Here is an 18372-nt window from a genome sequence, read left to right as displayed (position 1 = left end):
AACATCCAACAGACCCATCTAACTAAGCTGAACCAGCCCCCACTGAGCCAGAGGCACAGTCCCCGAAGTCTGGGTTTCCAAGAGGCTGGACAGCTGTAACAATAGACCTGACTAACAAACCCTGAGTAAGTTGGATGTTCTGCCAAAACAAAAGCCAAATAACTAAACATAGATGTTATCAGTGATGTGTTTCGATTTGATCCGCCACCAATGGTAACGTTTGATTGCAGTTAACCTCCTTTAACGATGACTTCCTTTGACTTTGAAAGATATTGACTTTATCGACCAGCGTATGACACTACTATATTGATGACCATCTGCACCAGTACATTGCGTTGGTTGATGTTCGCCTCATCTCCGAGCTTCTGTACAGGAAACAAAAAATAAAGAAGCAAGATTAGTTGTGCAACAATTTTTCTTTTGCCAGTTGACGCGATAGATATGTCTTAAGTACTAATATGTCTGGCAATAGTTGGTATTTTTTAGCCAGCAGTCTCCGGCAGCAGAGAAGTGGAGACAGTTAATACACATGGTCGATAACACTTAAACATGAAAAAACGTCTTCATGGTTCGGAAACACATCAAGCAATGAAAAACACAAATAAGCTTTGTGATATGTTCAAGAAAATATTGAAAAGTAGACCATCCAGTCCGCCAACACGTAAACAAGATAATCCATCACAGATGTCAGCCGCGGTCGGCCTCACAGTCACACCCAATTCTTGAGTTATCTAAGAGTAGAGTAAAGTAGACTTCTTTTGATCACGAATTGCAGTCGAAAAACGGGTAAATATCATCAGAAACTAGAAGTTCGGGACAAAACCTGCGGGTATGGATAAACTGACGTGTTGGTTGCGAGACAAACGTTGCCTAACACAACATGGCGTGGATGAAGGAAACGGCACAATCTGTCGTTTATGTTCCTAACCAAGAATTCGTCAACATAGACGAGCAACCAAAATCTTTAAAAGTACTCTTCCTACATAATAACAAAATTAAGAGGACTACTTGCCAAGAAAAAATGTTCTTAGTACTGGCTACGAAGCACCCACCTCTCGCCACCGCCCTTCTTCTCCAACTGAAGCTGCGTGACTGTGCGACGGGAAATACTGTACATATCCATCCGCCGTCAAACTGGCCAACTGTACAGCAGCAAAAAATTAACCATGAACAACTATTTGTGTAGTTATAAGCACATATTATACCGAAGAAGAAAATACCAAAGCCAGTGATCTAAAAACCCGCTCTAATTCGATGGCTGCTTCCTCCTTGTGTGGAACTATTTTCTGGCGGCACTTGTGTACATCCTGTCTGGGGAGGGTATTCGGTGGCGAGGGATGACGAGGCTCACGTAGGGTTTGTACAACGAGTGGATGTGGATAATGCAGAAATGCAACAGGTGTTGGGTCGTGATTTGCAGTTTCCTCATGTAGCTTGACGCAGCGAATAATATTCGTGACATTCAATAAAAACTTCACCTTCTACTACCGATTAAAATAGTTGAAAGAGCTAAAATTTTTCGACCATAGCTAATTTCTCGTCAGACGAAATTGAAAATTAAGTTGTAAGGTGGTGTTAGACATAGCTACAGGTAAGTAAGAAAACAAAGGCACCATGCCAAGGGCCAAATTTTGGACAACCAGGTACAGCAGAGCCTGCCTCAGCCAAGTTGGACAAAGAGTCAAATAAGAGAATTCGGTACAGTCAACAATTGACCCTGATGATGACTACACTGTTAAAGCAGCTTCTTCAGCAAAGAACATACAGGAGAATGAAACTGGAAGTCGCCCATCACCATTACACCCACTGAAGAAGGCTGGCCTGTGCCTTGAAAACATAAAGGGCAGTCCTGAAGAAGCAAGATTCTGGACAGGCTTTCTGAAACCTTTGTGGCATTTTTTAACTATCTCAAAGCAAAGGAAGCAACAATGCGTTACTGCAGGGGGGAGACTACACTTTACACGTCGCTATTCTTCTAAACCTGGAAAGGAAAAAAAACATTGTCTTTAGACGAGGAAATCTTTGCTGTGATGGTGAGATTGAGAGTCGGGTTGCTACTGAAGGACATTTCAGGTTCCTCGTTAGTGAGGCTACATTTTCAAGACTGTTTTCTTCATGGATTAATCTAATGTACAGAGAATTCAAGTCATTGTTTGGGCTGACGTGTAAAACAGTTGATGAAGCTGGTAAGACTTTTTGAATAGTACTTTAATAGTTTTAAAATTTTCGTTAGTTTTGATACGACGCATCGTCGGACGCCCGCTGTCCAAGCTTTCAAGATGGAAACGCGGCGTCCCCTGGCCTTGCGCCCAGATAGCAGACAGCCGGATCTATGACCTACTTAGGTTACCGGAGTCGTTGACATTCCTGGATGCTCAAGATGCCTACGTAATATTCTAGGAGTATGTCAAGGAACGCGAAGCTACGAAGAGACTCAAACCCATCGAGAAGAAAGCGCACAAGTATGAGAAGAGCGGAGAGCTTATGAGACAGGTGAGCACAGCTTTTCTTTCGCACCTCGAGTCCCACCACGACCTAAGTCCCGGCCGCCTAGATGGTCTCGAGCGGTCACTGTGAAACACAACATATCCTGTCTCACAAAAAAAGCATCACCAGGAATGGACAAGTGCGGAAATACCATGCGACAGTGGATCCTGGATAGACCCAACTACGTTTGATGCATATAAACAGAGTGCGTGGGGTTATAAAATGGCCATACACTGACCAGAGGAGAATGGCGACCAGGCTGATCCGCCCGACTGGTGTCACATCTCACCAGACTGGTGCCCCGCCTCCCCTGACTGGTGTCACATCTCACCAGACTGGTGCCCCGCCTCCCCTGACTGGTGTCACATCTCACCAGACTGGTGACCGCCTCCCCTAATTGGTGCTACATCTCGCCCGACTGGTGCCACGCCTACCAGAGCCACCTCAAGTTGAACAGTGTGCACAGGTGGAAGCGCTTAGCTATGTACCAGGAAGCTGCCCAAAGCCATCCGACAAAAAAAGCTGTGCTCACCTTTCTCTTTTATAATTTAGCGAGAACCCCTCTCCACTTCTGACAAACAGTGCTGAACAGGTACTAGGAGTTGGCATTGATGGGGCTGCCGTGATGGCCAGTGACATAAATGGTGTCACTGGCATGCTTCATCGTGACAACTGTGTATCCACTGTGTATGCCACCGACTGCACAAGGCTGTCTCACAAGCAGCCAAAAACATCCAGACAATCCAGAACGCCCACTGATTGGGAATATCTACCAACAGGTTGGCCGAGTTCAAGTGGTAAGATATGAAACAAAGTAAAAAAAAAATCAATATGCAGACCAACACATAACAGTTACACTGTATTCTATGATTCCAGCATATGGAGATCCAAGCGCCATCGGCATCCACCAGCAACTGAGCAGCTTACTGGCTGTGGCCCTCCTCCACTTGCTGGCGGATGTCCTGGATGCAACAAACCATCTGTCCAGGTTGTTTCAGTATCGGGACATCTCCTTCTCGTCACTCGGAGAACGGGTACATCATTATGATCAAGTACATAGAACAGATAACTATGGTAGCCAGAAGACAGAGCAACTACAGCAGGAAGACCAATTCAACAATTTAAGGTATAAGGCAATCATTAAGGATCTGCTTCAGTTAAAAAAGATCGTCTGTGATGATGGAACGCCAGTCACCGAGGCAGAAGATCCCCGTTTAGTCTTGTATAATTCAATGTGACTTGTTGTCTTCTGATTTTGCAGAAGACTGTTTTGACGAATCAGCCTGGTTGGAGGAAACTAAAGAAGGACAGCAGTCAGACTACCAGGTTAGTCAACTAACATTTATATTAGGCGCCAACTTCCACGGCAAACTTCCTTCCTCGTCAAACTCCCTTTCCCGGCACAAGAGAACCTCGTCAACGTTGAAAATCGCGAAACAATGCTTACAACGAATAACAATAACAATTTGAATTTTCAGTATGAAGACGATGACGAGGCAGAAAAGCAAATTGAGGCAGAGAGAATCTGGTCCGAAGAGAACAAGATTCTAGGTGGTCTTCAGCAGCTTTTTGACCATCATGATCCGTTCCTGAGGGAATTTGCTGCTAAGAAGTTTAGACAAGCAGTGGTGGAGTTTGGTCGTATGTATTTCATAGCTTTCACCATTAATTCTTCAATATTTTTGTCATTTCTCTAGCCGATAAAAGAGATCAACTTCCAGGAAAGTGTAAAGTAGAGTAGACTTCAAATGTTGGGTAGGAGTTTGTAAGAATAATTCGAATTTGGGTCACGCCGTCACCCGCGAGAAGGTCTGGCTGACGCCACGCCTACCTTGTCACTCTCTACCTTCTGTCGCCTAATGATAAGGGACCGTACGATATTTATCGGGGGGAGGGCTGGTGCGTTGGAAGTCCGATCAAAAAAAAATTTCAAGGCCCTCCCCCATCTCGAAAAAATTTATCGTGACCCTCCCCCTCCACCTAAAAAAATCAACATGGCCCTCCCCTTGATTATTTGTCATTAAACGGGTAGAAAACAAAATATAGACGTCAGGGCACAATGGCGCCCCGCGTCCAACTGGTATAGCTAGTGTTCTCGCCAGGATTTTTTCACAGCGTCGGGAGAGGTAAATCATGCCTAGTCTCTACCAGACTCCGGATCGCTGGAAAATCGTAGAAATCCTAGGATCGCGTGCTGTTCCCTGGCCGGTTATATTCCTCTGGCCGGCTTACTCCTCTATTTGTTCCATTTCTACGATTTTCCAGCGATCAGGAGTCTGGTAGAGACTAAATCATGTCCTTGAGATTGGATGTCGGTTGTCTTTTTCTACTCCCGTTATTCAGGAATCGACGTCCGCCCTCTCCCCAAAAATACGTTATACACTCGTTCTCATTGAAATGTCGAAATAGCGACTTTTAAGGTCGAAAATTGTGTTGTTATGACAGTTCTTAATACAATACACATATTCCACTAAATCCCCTTAGGCAATGAACCAGTCCCTTGACATGGAATATCGAGATCGGCTCCATGGTATCACATACACGGTATGTGATATAACCAGGGCTTCCAAGAGTCCGCTCCTCTGCACTGGGCAGGCCCACCAGTGGATAGTGTTCCTGCTACCACCAGTTGGGCGGAATGACAATGTCGGGGTGATGCTCCAGTTGGTTGGGGGTGGGGGGGTGGTGGTGAACCCAACCAACATCAATATCAGGTAGGTTTGAGGTTTTGAGCAACATTGTTGCATTTTGAACTTAATGTTTTTTTCTGAAATATTTATCATGTGTAGTTTTTGTGAACCTTTGATTCAATGCCAGATTGCGTAAATATAGCTGAAACACTACATGTGTCTGGTGCATAAATCCATATTGTTAGAATGTCATTCCTCTTTATTGGCTAATTCCCCTACTCACTATTAGTCCTGAACTTAATGCCTGTTTGATTTAACAGTTAACTGTTGTTTTCCAATCATGTGTTATGGACCTTGAAATTACTGAACACAAAGGAGGTTGTTACTGAACACACAGAATATTGTATACTAATTTGGAGCAGCTGCATCCAGCAACAAAACAGACGCAAAACTCATTAAGACTGATGCTTTCTGTTACAGAATGAAGCTGACATATGGACGTATCACAGTGGCGCTGCAGGGGAACATGAACCTGGAAACCGGTTAGGAAAAGGGGTGGACGGACGCCATGTCAGCCATTGATACGTACCGGGAGGGTGTAACAAAAGCCCTAAAAATCCATGTTATCATCCAGCACTTCATGTTATGAAGTAGTGGAATAGTCATTTTCATATCTGCCGCAGACGAACACAGCTGACGAAGCTGATCAACAACCGGTGCCAGCATGTGCGCAATGAGGAAGGAGAGAAACTGGAGGAGACAAAAGCCGACGCTCCAAGGGGTCTTGCCTGTTATTGCCCTTGGAGAGGTCTTCCTTGCCTTATGCAGCCTACAATGCCTACAAAGAATTCCTGGCAAAGGACACCAATGCACTACTCCTGTATGGATGCATGGTGGAGTTCGGAAGGTAAGTTTACAGCACTACAAAATCATCAGTACATTTAAATACTACACTACAAATATTCATTACTTCACATGTGACAAAATCATATTTGTGTGACAGCATTTCTTTGTACATTGTATATGAAACGTGATAATTCTCAGAAAGTGATTGAATAGATTCAACCGACCCAGGTTCAACTGGTTCCACGTGACCGTATTCAACACAGGGAAGTGATCATGCTCTGCAGCGTGTGTGGACACCTGGATGTGTTGAAGCTATTACAGCAGGTCAATAGTTCTGTTATCAATGTTGCCTACTTGACTGATGCCAGATTGAAACATGCATCAGGTCTACAGCTGTAGAACTTCGTTGTCGCTTCGACGGTGTAGAGATGAAGAATGAGATTCTCTACTACAAGGCACTGTGGATGTCCTGACAACAGTCTATATTGACTGAAAATGTTTTGTTGGCGCATTGTTGTCTTGATAATAATAAAATAACAATCCAAAGGACTGACCCTGGTCCAAAATGTCATTGGCACATGGAATGTATGTAACATCAGATATTGAACAGTCTACTGTTTTTTTTACTGTTTTGAAAGTACCATTTACATATGTACACAAATATAATTTTATTAATTTGTCTTTCAGGGCACGAGGATCCGAGGAAAATTCTTCAATCAGGAACTTAATATGCTAGTTAGAATTCAGTGTAGTAATCTGATGTGACTGATTTCAAGATTGTCTGTTCTTTTCATTAAATCTCTCTCATTTACAGGTTGTTGTATGAGCAGTAAATCAGAGAAGGGTAGAGGAACTTACAGCGACAGTGAAGGCAACTGGCGTGCCATTCCGGATGGAGAGTGTAGGTGATGATGGAAAAGGCCCGGTGAAGATATGGACTCAGCTGAATGGTAAGAGTAATGCCTTACTACATTTTGTTAAACTTTTAGTCATTTTAATTTCTGGACAAAGTATCCGTGTGATTTTTGACATTACACTGTTCACCTTGTCAGCCAAACAGCTGGAGACGTTGTTTGCAAGCTCGATCTGAAGGCTGTGCTCCAGGACAGGTGGAACCCTAGAGGACTTAGTGTCCGCAGCTTGTACTGTTTACAACTTAGGAACGAGCTGGACAAACATGGTCTAAACACCTAAGGAAGAAGGGCCATTCTCATTGACCGACTCATCGAAGAACTTGGAAGTGATCAGGTATGCTTTTGAAATATTGAAAAAAATTGTAGGACAAAAGGAAAATCTTAGAATCTTAGCGAACGAGTACAACTTTGTCAAGCACCTGCTTCTTACCTTCTTGATCAGGGTAAAGGAGCCACCCCCCACCCCACCCCAGACTTTTGAACAACGTCCATGTCGAATGTCCGAGAAGCGAGCAGTCAAAACGGCAAGACAAGCCTTCTTAAAACACGTAAAAGGAAGGCAAAAGTTCTGCAACACCTTGTTCAGTTCCCTTCCCAGAAGGAAATCTTTGAAATAAAAGAGGTGGAAATCATGGCCATGACATTTGACCACAACACCAAGAGGCTTGGAACAGATGCCGGTATCAAGTTCCTGGAAGCAACTGTGGATATCTAGTAGAAGTTCGTGAAAGCTTTCAGAAAAGAAAGTATGGAAAAGTGCTCATATTAAAAGTGTAGCTGTGCATAAGGAACTTTGCAAACAACTAGAATAGTTGTTTAGAAGACATTCATCGGATGATGCAACAATGAAAAAAAAATATCAAGAATCAAACACCCAACCATCCCAAATAGTATTTGCATGTAACTGATCTACATGAAAATAAGATTTGACACTAGCAAACGAGAGGTAAGTAACAAAGTAATAAGGTTGAAAGTTGGTTGATGCGACAAATTTACATTTCAATTTCAGGCAAAGATGAGAATAACCTAAAGGATGAGGCCAAGGACTTTCTCAACAACACATGTTTGTTCATACTGCGAGATGCATTTGCTGGTGACATAATGGTCCTAGCTGTGTCAAATGCACTAAACAATGCCATCATTTTCATCCCTCCAGACCAAGACGTACCCATTATTCCAGTGTTTCCTTCAAAAGTGCTCGACAAAAGGGCCCATTTGTTGCTGTGTATTGGACAAAGATGTATTTCTACTCTGCTGCCAGATTATCCATTATGTCAGAACCTGTCCATGGATGCACCGCGACCTTTTGACCATCTCCCAAACAAAAGAATCGGGTCTTCCTCCTCTTCTTTAAGTTTTACAAGAAACCCTCAGACCGTCAGAAGTCCCGTTAGCTGCAGCAGAAACAGGACTATCAATTCCACGCTACACCGTCAACATGGCTCAGGCGCAGCTGGACACGAATATGCGTAAGTCGTTTTTAAAACACAGTATTACTCTTAGATTTACAAGACTCTGTGTGTTTTTGTTTTAACTCTATACCTGAGAATCTGTTGTTTTTCTTTTAATTCTACAGAGAAATGGAACACGCCTCCCAGAGCTTCCTGAGGGAAGCCCTGAACCCTTATCCTCAAACAACCTATCATATTTTTCTCGACACCACTTGGACCCGTTAGTTTCAGCTTGGGCTGACGATAGCTTCCTCACACCCTGGCTCTATGATGGTAACATGGCTTTCCTATGTACTTTTTGAAATTTATTTTTCATATATGAAATGTAATGTATATATATATATATATATATATATATATATATATATATATATATATATATATATACGCTTCTTTTTTTCAAATTGTTAACTGCTCCAGTACTACATTCTGCCATTTTAAATTTGGATATACTCTAAAATTGTTAACTGCTCTAGTACAACATTCTGTTGTTTTAAATTTTGAAATCCTAATCAAACTTAACAATGTTTCTTTTAGACAACCTTCCCACGCCGAGAGGCAGGACACCGAACACGTGGCGCCCGTGGCAGGAAGCTCGAGCCAGCAGGACACCGTGACGTGACCTCCAAGATCGGCCCCGAAGGACACCAGTCACGTGGCCGTGGTACAGCCATGTGTACACAGTTCACCCGGCAGCAGTACCAGTGGGTCCGTGCGTGGCCTTACAGACAGCGAGGGTAAGTTTTCATATTTTGTCTTTTCTGTTTTTCTGTATACTTTTTATTGATCATCTTAATGTTCTTCTCTTAAAATGTGGTTGTAATACGTTCGTTTCTTTTTTTAAACTGTAGTGACAGCAATAGTATGTACAATGTGATCACCATCAGATCCGACAGTGTGATCTCCATCAGTTCCGACAGTGTGATCACCATCAGTTCCGACAGCTCGGATGAGAGCTCAGACTCAATGTTATTCATTGTTAACATGTTTATCAAGATTCTTTTATTTATCAATGAAAAACAAATACGAGAGAAATTGACCCGGCTTGGTGTGCTTACTTTATTTAGTATAGTGTAGCTGATAGGTTTGTAAGGCAAGGTCTACCGTTCTCTCAGTGCTTACTTATTTAGTGTAGCGTAGCTGTTGGTAGGTTTGAAAGGCAGACCCAGTCCATTCAGAAATCCCTTCTCCCCTCACCAAGACAGAACGGTTCGTAGTTTCCCATTGAGCACTCGCTCTACTGGGTGCCGAGTCATCGCCTCCACTCCTATACAGAACGACCTCCGGCCGGCGGCCGACGAGGATGTAAAAGGGCGCCCGGAGAAGAACCTCGAGGCGGCCGCGAGGAACAGAGTAGCCGACAGTGACAGTCCTGCGCATGGACCAAAACGCAGGCCAATGGCTCATCGGGAAGAGTGATCTCGAATACCTGAAGGAGACGATGGTATTCGTTCCGAAGCCCACGATATGCGTTGAAAGATTGAAGGACAGGGTACCGCGATGGACAGAATGAACGCAATGTGCGAGGAAGCCCTCCAGAAACAAGAGGCTGAAGCTATTGAACTACCCGACCAGGTCTGGGTGCATGCCTTTAGCTTTGAACAGAATCGAGCAATAAAGGCCGCACTGGAGCAGTTCCGTCGGGGTGCACGACGAATACAGAGCCGGCTACTGATGGAACTGCTACAGTGCGTTCCGAGACCGCACCCGTGCATCCACCAGCTGCTGATCGCCGACGAGTGGGGAAACAAGGACAATTTTTCGTTTTTCTCGTTAGAAATTATAACTTGAACATCCAACACACCCATCTAACTAAACTGAACCAGCCCCCACTGAGCCAGAGGCACAGTCCCCGAAGTCTGGGTTTCCAAGAGGCTGGACAGCTGTTACAATAGACCTAACAAACCCTGAGTAAGTTGGATGTTCTACCATAATTACTAATCATCGATATCATCAGTGCTGTGTCACGATTTGATCCGCCGCCAATGGTAACGTTTTATTGTAGATAAATAATGTTTTGGGAGACTCCTTTTATGATCAGATGTTGCAAGTTCTGCTGAGTTCATTTCAGAAAGATATTGACTTTGTCGAACAGAGTATGATACTTCTCTATCGGAGATATACATCTGTTGATATGGTCTGCACCAGCGTTGATTGATGTTCGCCTCTGGTCATGCCGGCCTCCATTGTGCTTCGACATCATCGGTTTCACACACCCAGCACACCTGTTCTGCCAACGGTCTCTCCAACGCCTGGTGCCCTTGGATGACACGTCTCCATCAAGCACACCCTGTCGTCACTACGTCACATGAACGCTAAGCGCGTCATCACACCACTCCGCCACGCCGTCGTCAATCCTGACGTCCTGGTCAGACTCTACCATCTGCGTGTGTGGGACTGCGCCTTCATATCCGTGCCCGACAGCAACACCGTCACGTGACACCTGACGTCAACAGTCTGCCTATACGCCACTGTGTCAGCCAACTCGCTGCTGCCAGTCAACATCTCCACCTGACGTCAACCACCTGCCTGTTGTGTGTGTTTCCTACCTGTGGTAAACGACAAACCTTTGCGGACATCAGGCGTGCGTCAAGTCCTGACTTCTTTGTGCTACCGAACAATCTGAGTAAACAGTTACAGTTTAGTGGGTGACTGAGGTTTGACGCAGTTCGACGTGTCTCGGTACCTACTTTCCCGTTACAAGGCCTTCTACTGCGAATATGGCGCGAAGCCAATGTGCTGTTCAGTTCTCAGTTGGCTGAGTAGTCTTGGAGACCCGGGGTGACTCCCCTCCCCCTACCCCCCTGTGGGAGGTCACTTTTTGTGTTTTATGTTTTTATAATTCTGAAATTGTCAGATTTCTTTCTTTTGATTGCCTGGCTCCGTAAGGGCCCAGGTCCCAGCAATCGTTTTTATGTTAGAGAATCAATGGCGTTGTCATTGTTTCCCGGGTCCGACTTTAGGATCCAGTGTCTTCTCTATTTGAGGATCAATGACATCAGCATTGTTCCCCGGATCTAAATTACAGATCCAGTGTCCTTCCATTTCAAATTTTATTTCTCTTATCAAATTGATCTGAAAGTCGAACTTTTTTTCTTTTATATGCTGTAATTAGGTTTCTATCTTTTTCTTTTTGGGCTTCCCAGCCTACTATTCGACTTTGTGTAACTTTCGATGAAGCGTTAGGACGAATGGTCGTTTTAATTGCACATGGTCAGTGAGATACTATTGGGTCTTTTCCTCTTCCGCCCTGGCTCGTGCTTGGCGACCCCCTGGTGTCCAGTCCTGTGTTTCTACCTGCCTCGAGGTTGACCAAAACCACCGTCAACTTTACTCTGCACAATCTGTGGTCACTGTCACAACATTCAATGCATTTTTGTCTGTTTATTATGTTTGGTATCATGTATTCTGTGTTTCAAGCACCCCATTTTTTGTTTCATTCTTAAGATATGGCTCGATTATGCGAACGCTACTTTCTCCTATTTTTCTTTTTGGATATGAAGAAAAAGTGATTGACGACACTTCAAATTATTCCTTGTTCTCACCAAACCTTTCTATTCCGAACAACTGTTTAAATCGTTTTCGATTCCCCTTTGGACACACTGAAATGCGCTTAAAAAGCCACCCACACTTGTTTTCATTCAAACGACCGACAAGATGTTTTCGGTAACGTTTTCTCCTCTGCCGAGATTTGTAAATATGTAGGTCAAGGTCAATTGCCTCCTGGCTTTTACCTTGGTCTCCACTATGGAGACGTTCCGTAGGTATGTGTTCCTTGTTCCAACGTAGGCAACTAGTTACCTGTGTACTTTTTGTTCACTGTTTAGTTAATAAGTTCCACTTGTTCTAGTTAAGTTCAGTTGTTTTCTTTTCTTAACCCCATTAATTGACTTTTGTAAAGTATGTGATAAAATAAAATAATCCGTTGCAATGTTTCAAACCTGTTCTGGCTGTATGTGATTATAGCCTCTTCATGTATGTAGTGTAAAAATTGAGTGGGGGTGGAAAAGTGCACCACCATGGCAGAACTAAAAGGCTTTTGATAGAAATGTACCAATCTCAACAAACTTCACAAAAAGCGCCTTTTATACGTTTTAACCTTATGTCGGCAAACAATCAGATTGGACATACCCGTCAGGGAAACAGACGATTCATATTCAGGCCGCAGTTTAAATGTAATAGAACCAAAGCTAACAAAGGATCAATTATATATCCATTATTATATATGATAAATGATTTGTACCGTTTGTTATAATACAGTAGGGTACGGCTCGGTATCGTATAATCCACAACCCAACTGAGATGCATGTGTTTTCAACACTTGAAGATTCAAGTACTTACTATAATAATTTTTTAGCAAGAATGTTAATGTGTTATTATTGATATAATTTTTTGGGCCAATAGGTTCTGTCTTGCCTAGCAGAGCTGTAGAAACGCATGTAACGTCACATACTTCTATGCTTTTCCACACCATCTCTGCCTTTCATATTTATAAGGGTATGAGCTCCCTTGGGAACAAAGTTGAGAGGATGCAGAGGGCCGTGGACGAGAACAACACTCAAACAACGAAGCTCATTCGGAATCTACGGGAGGAGATGATGCAGCAGCCGACCAGAGCAGCTACAAACTCGTCCAATCTGCTGCCCTGGCTCTTTGCTTGCATACTTAGTTCATGTAAAAAGGACTAAAACACCCTGTGCTATTCAATAAGCTTCGGGCAAGATACTAGAGTGGTCCAAGTATTCAACTTGATACCAAAATGTAGCGATATTAGCGATGTTTTCTTTTGTTGTTTTAATAAATATATTGATATCTTTAAGGCATTTTTTTCAAGTCGTTCCTTCATTTGCAACACAGATGGAGCTAACACTGGAGGGACAAGAGAAGCTCCACTGTGTCAACTGGACAGAGGAGGCAGACAGAGGAGCTGAGAATCAAGATGGAATCAGCCAAGCTGAAGATGTACTATAGGAAAGTACCCAACCTGGCCGCCTGGCCGTGGAAAAAGAACGGACCCAAGCCCTGAAGAAACCAGGCTTGTACAGAGGTGGGTCAGGATCAAAGACAAGTTTTAATCAATTAATTAATCAATGAATGACCTTTATGCCTTAATCGCTCTAAGATGCGTTTAAACTTAGGGTTCTAATATTGTTATAAGTAGCCGTGAAGCATGCCACCAGTGCAGCAGCCTTTGAGTTTGAACCCACCCTCACTACTGTACCCAGGGGTAGAGGTAGTTAACCGAGAAGGTTGTAAGTCAAGGAAACATGTTATGTAGGTTACGGGAACCTGTCACATGTAATTTGGAGGCTGCGGAGGTAGGAATTTTATAACGTCTCGGACCAAATTTGGGTGGAGACGGACACTAAAGTATGAGGAGCTACCCGAGCCAAAGCCGCGGAGGCAGTCGCTCTACTGAATACCAAATCATCACCTCTGAACCTATCAAGAACGACCTAAATACGAATACAAAAAGACGCCCTGAATTGCAGTGGCCGCTAGGACAAGGTAGCGGATTGCGACCATCCTGCATTTGGCCTCATCCAACAAAGCAACTGTCTTTACCACCACCGACACCTGAAGGGTACGAGGTATCCGGGCGGAAGTCTGTGACGTAAGAAGGATAGTCGACGAACAGTGTGCAGCAATAAGCAAGCTGCAAGCGATGTGCAACAAAGCCCTTCAGAATGAATTTCAGAAAACAGAGGTTGAACAGCCCAACCCAGCCTTTGTGTGAGCTCTTGAACAGAGTAGATACAGAAAAGCTGCACTGAAACAGTTCCGATGAGCAGCACACAGAGTGCAGAGCCAACTTCTCACCTTCTCACCCTGACGCCTCTAGGCCTAAGGGCCTGTGAGTTGTCAGCCTCTGGACAAAGGATCTCCATTCTCCTCTCTTTGAGGCAAACGCAGAGCCAACTATTGATGGAAATGTTTCGGTGCGTACAATCCTGCTGCCACAATCTTCTTACCTACAAGTAGGAACACCCGGACCACGTCGTGCTCTGACCGTACCCGTGGTGCCCACCCGGGAGGGGTGAACGTTTCGACTATCGCGCGGAAACAGAAAAACCAATTCCAACAACTGCCAACATTATCGTTACCTCACATGCCAATGTTCAATAAGTCATTCTAAAATGTCACAATATGTTGAGGACATTTGAGGGACCCTTGGTCTTGTGCCTCAGCTGCTGACAACAGATTGAAGGGGTTTACTTCCCAAAAAATTATAACTTGAACATCCAACACACCCATCTAACTAAGCTGAACCAACCCCCACTGAGCCAGAGGCACAGTCCCCGAAGTCTGGGTTTCCAAGAGGCTGGACAGCTGTAACAATAGACCTGACTAACAAACCCTGAGTAAGCTGGATGTTCTGCCACAATAACTAGACATCAATTTCATCAGTGTTGTGTCACAATTTGATCTGCCACCAATGGTAACCTTTGATAGTAGTTAAATATTGTTTTGGAAACCTCCTTTTATGATCGGATGTTGCAATCTGTGCTGACTTCATTTCAGAAAGATATTGGCTTTGTCGACCAGAGTGTGACACTTTTCTATCGGAGGTGTCCTTCTGTTGATGGTCTGGTCTGCACCAGTATATTGCGTTGATAGATGTTCGTTCGCCTCATCTCACGAGCTTCTGTACAGGATATAAAAGATAAGGAACCAAGATTAGTTGTGTAACAATTTTTCTTTTGCCAGTTGACGCGATAGATATGTCTTCAAGTTTCTGGCAATAGTTGGTATTTTATAGCCAACAGAGAAGTGGAGACAGTTGATACACATGGTCGATAAACGCTTCAAAAACATAAACACGTCTTGATGGATTGAAAACACATTAAGAGTAAGACAATTAAAAACACAAATAATATGTGTGATATGTTCAACGAGTTCGAGAATATTGCAAAGTAGACCGACCGGTCCGCCAACACGTAAACAAGATAATCCATCACAGATGTCAGCCGCGGTCGGCCTTACACTTTCAATTCTTGTGTCATTTTGTCACGAATTGCGGTCGAAAAACAGATAGATATCGTCTACATAGTACTAGAACCTAGCTAGCTTTAAAAACTAGAAGTTCGGGACAAAACCTGAGGGTAAGTATAAACCTGACGTGTTGGTTGCGAGACACTTTCAAAAACGCTGCCTTACACAACATGGCGTGGATAAAGAATCAAATTATCGATGTTTCTAACCAAGAAGTCGACAACATAGACATACGGGCAACCACAATCTTTGAAAATATTCTTCCTACATAATAACGAAAATAAGAGGACAATTTGCAAGAGAAAATAACCTCAAACGTATGGAAAACCTACCTCTCGCCACTGCCCTTCTCCAACTGACGCTTCGTGACTGTGCGACGGGAAATACTGTACATATTCATCCGCCGTCAGACTGGCCAGCGGCAAAGAATTAATCGGTAACAGCTATTTTTTTAATTACTAGGCACTTATCATACCAAAGCAGGAAGTAATGTCATTAATCTCAAATCGAGCTCAAATTCGATTGATACTTCTTCCTTGTGTGGAACTACTTTCTGGCGGCACTTGTGTACATCCTGTCTGAGGAGGGTATTCGGTAGCGTGGGGTAGCGAGGCTCACACAGGGTTTGTCATACCATGGGAATCCAGTACTCCTAAGAGGCGACGAAAAAACGCTTGCCTCTCACGGCAAAAGGGCAGGTGGACCTCCTCCGGCTCAAACTCCCCGGAGCACTAATAGGAGATCGGCGGGCTGGCTAGCTTGGGCCACCGAATAAACTGTCCAACCTGCCCGATCCCGGCTGGCTCCCAGGGTAGGTTTGTCAAAACGGAGTGGTTTTAGATAATATGTAGATAATGCAAACTTGTATCATTTCGTGACTTTCACATTTGACACAAACAGCGTTATCATAACACAGCGAATAATGAAGGGTGAAGACATTTACTGCACATTTTGCCCCACTTGGCAGGTACAGGTCACATGATACATATCCATTGACAATGGTAACAATAATATATACTCATATGTGCATATATACGTCTGATCTACTGTGTGATTCTTTTTTTCAACTGTCACTTTTCCTTTAAAACGTCACAGAGTATTATATAATTATGATATTCGTCTCAATCGAGGAAGAAGATCGTCTCTGGACAGAATGGACAAACCCTCTGGTTGATACGAATTATTTGGAATCTCCAGATAAAATTTGTTCATTTACAGTAGCTTTAATATTTCAGTAGTTTCAAATGTTATCCACCATAACTGACTTATTTCTTGTCAGACGCAGTTGAAGCAGTATGCAAAGATGATGCCGCAGGTTGTTTAGTGTTTAAAAAGACCTTGGCACGTTTGATGTCGAACTTAACTCTATATAAGAAAAAAGGCAAATCTTGTGGCAACCATTCATACTGCCAAACTACTGTCCGAATCAGATGCCGCAACGGTGCATGGGGATAAAACATCCAGGAGTGGTGCATCGCGACGAGTGGTACTTTCCTGGGCTGATTCTGAAACAATAATTCGGCTCCGGAGAGGAAAAGAAAGTGGGCAAGGATATCGACTCGTTCGTAAACTTGCAGAACAAGGTCCGCGGCGGTGGTGGTCGCGGTTACATACCCACGTCATCAGCAAGGGGCCGCAGCTTCAGGGGGCGTCGCCAGACCCCGTACTACAACCCAGCCCCGAGGCGAGGGAGGGGAAGAGGCCGGCCGGGGCCTCAGCCCGATGACGCCTGCTTCAACTGCGGAAAACAAGGACACTGGGTTCGGGGTTGCCCCGAAACCCCAAGGAAGTAGGGAAGATTAAAAAATCTTCTCGTGAAGTTGGGAAGCCAGTAACCGAGGGAAATACAGATGTGCGTATATAACGATTGAAGTGTCAGGGCTCTTGTCCAGGATCGCGAGCTGTTCCCTGGCCGGTTATATTCCTCTCTATTTGTTCCATTTCTACGATTTTCCAGCGATCCGGAGTCTGGTAGAGACTACTTGTCCCGGTGTTGGGCAGCTGTAGCGCACTATAATTCGTTTTTGTTGTTTTCGTTTCTAGTTTGATTCTCAGCCGGTAATTGAGTATAGTTGAGCAATAAGCGTGTGTAGTGCGCATGGGCCTGCGTGCCCGTTCCGTTTGTTATTTTGACGAGACAATTATCTAGTGAGCGATATCAGAGACGATAGCTATATACATAGGATCAGAAGAAGGCAAATGTAACCTAGAAGGATAGAAGTGTGTGCATAAGGACTGAAGTGTCAGGGTGATGTGATGCCATATTCAGATCATGTCCCAGTGTTTGACACCCGTAGCGCGCTATGATTCTTTTGTTGTTTTCTGTGATCGTAGCTTCTCAGCCGATAATTGAGTCGTAAACGTTTGTAGTGCGCATGGACCTGCGTGTCCAAGAGTTACGTTTTCTCAACCTGATGTGTCAATTCTGTAAGGATCAATATAAGAGCTTGTGGCTATTGAATGGGCAAGATCAGTTTTTGTTTTTGTTTTTCAAGGAGTGAAGAATAAAACTTCGAACTGGCATCGTTTCTCTTGAGTCATGCCTGGCATTAGGGGGGGGGGGGGGTTATTAGGGGCAGTAACTGGGCAATCTAGCCTGACCGTAACAGTTACATTTCTTTACGTGTTTTACATAGTTCGCTGGGGAGATAGATATGAAATTGATTAGCAATGAGCTAAAGGGTATCACAATAAACTTAATAAACTCTTAACTCATAAGTTCGTATCATCTTGAAGTTGAAAATTGATTTGTGGCCCACAAATACACTGAGTTTGTTCATCTGCATGCCATGCTGGGTGTCCAATAGGAAATAAGGTAAGACCAAGGAGGTTTCAATAGGACAAAATCAAGCTGAAGACAAGCCAGGAGCCAGTCCGGTTCCTCCTGACGGTCGCTTCCTTAGGCCGCTGTCTAGTGTGCCAGAACATTTACGTCACGTTTATTTATCTATCTTTCCATCTTCATCTCAGGTGCAACTGGGACACTCTAGTCGGGGAAAGCCGCCCAGAGGCCTGCACGACAACCTTCTTCTACTTGGTAGGGGAGGCGAA

At 44.0% G+C, this 18372-nt stretch overlaps 1 long non-coding RNA gene across 1 annotated transcript; it reads left to right on the top strand.

Annotated features, from left to right (window-relative positions):
• The first annotated feature begins 5906 nt into the window (after positions 1 to 5906).
• Positions 5907 to 7205, top strand: LOC118418428. The gene is made up of 3 exons (XR_004831457.1): positions 5907 to 6024; positions 6778 to 6913; positions 7016 to 7205. It is a non-coding gene; the product is annotated as an uncharacterized LOC118418428 (long non-coding RNA).
• Positions 7206 to 18372: the final 11167 nt, after the last annotated feature.

This window comes from Branchiostoma floridae, chromosome 6 (assembly GCF_000003815.2).
Source record: "Branchiostoma floridae strain S238N-H82 chromosome 6, Bfl_VNyyK, whole genome shotgun sequence".
Lineage (NCBI taxonomy): Eukaryota > Metazoa > Chordata > Leptocardii > Amphioxiformes > Branchiostomatidae > Branchiostoma > Branchiostoma floridae.
This window is presented reverse-complemented; position numbering and strand designations above follow the sequence as displayed.